This window comes from Antrostomus carolinensis, unplaced genomic scaffold (assembly GCF_000700745.2).
Source record: "Antrostomus carolinensis isolate BGI_N321 unplaced genomic scaffold, ASM70074v2 scaffold18401, whole genome shotgun sequence".
Taxonomy (NCBI): domain Eukaryota; kingdom Metazoa; phylum Chordata; class Aves; order Caprimulgiformes; family Caprimulgidae; genus Antrostomus; species Antrostomus carolinensis.
The window spans coordinates 19,831-20,998 of NW_010294996.1; the positions used below are offsets into that span (position 1 = coordinate 19,831).

At 36.5% G+C, this 1,168-nt stretch overlaps 1 protein-coding gene across 1 annotated transcript in view; it reads left to right on the top strand.

Moving 5' to 3' along the window:
- The window catches only part of AUTS2 (activator of transcription and developmental regulator AUTS2), a 27,135-nt gene that overhangs the window by 19,824 nt on the left and 6,143 nt on the right, over positions 1-1,168 (top strand). The window lies entirely within an intron of this gene.

A 1,168-nucleotide genomic window follows, 5' to 3' on the forward strand; every position in this document is an offset into this window, starting at 1 on the left:
CCACCCTTCATCAGAAGGAGCTTTACTGGAGCAGAGTTCAAGCAGTGTCAAGTGAGAATAGAATCAGACCCACACACTCTCTTACCCTGTGGGTCACATTGTCATAGGTCTTCTGAAGATTTAACATGTAGATAGGTGCCTGGCAGGATTTTAAAAAAATAATAATAATATAAAGTCCATCAGATGCGTGTCTGCACCTTTGAATGCTTAATTAACTTTGTAATCAGACCTTGTCTGCAAAACAAATAACCCCACCTCGCTCCTCTAAATGGACTGACCAGGGGACCACTGATGAAGTTGTGAAATTAGAACGTTTTCAAATGCACTGGGTATGTCATGCTCCAATACCACAGTAAGTTTCAGTGCATGCAGTTCATTAAATCAACCTGAATTCCCCTCAGAAAAGCCACACACACATGCACGGCTATTACACACCTTCAAGCACAGTTTTTATTCAGGGTTTTACATGGACTTGCACACTAACATGTCCAGGCTGGGAAGGGTTAATGAAAAGTAAAACCTGGTCATATTTTTTTGTGTCAGGACTGTTCCCATTATACAGTTAACTGAGTAACAATTCCTCTTAACATTTAAGTACCAAATTATAAGAATTTGCCATTCAGCAAGTGTCATGCCTTCCTTGAAAAATGTAGGGAAGCTGATTTCAGCTTTTTCAGTTGTGGCTTAATGGCTTTCCTGTTAAGTTTGCACATTACTTTCCTACATAATGGCTATTTGTTTCTAATTTTTTAACATAAAAAGAATATTTAGATGTGCTGTTCTGAATTCTCTGTCACTAACCCAAATATACGCATTAGTAGCCTTTTCTAAAAGAAGTTATGCTAACGCATTAGATATTCTAAAAATACATTTAAGAGCTTTTCTGTGTTATTGTAAAATGTGAAGAGCAAGTCAAACTACAGATCTTTTCACCTACATTTTCCATTTGGAATATTTTCTGTTTGGTAGCATAGCTTCATTATTTTCATGTCTGGTGTTAATGCTTCAAAATAAATTGCTGTTACAAATTGGGGATTCTGTCCTGCAAAATGCCTAAGCGTGTGAGTAACTGAGTACTGGCTTGAATGGCAAAGCATTTTAGTTGCTAATGATATGAGTAGTCTTTAGAATTATGTGATTATTTGAGTTACTGTTTTATTGTTTTCTT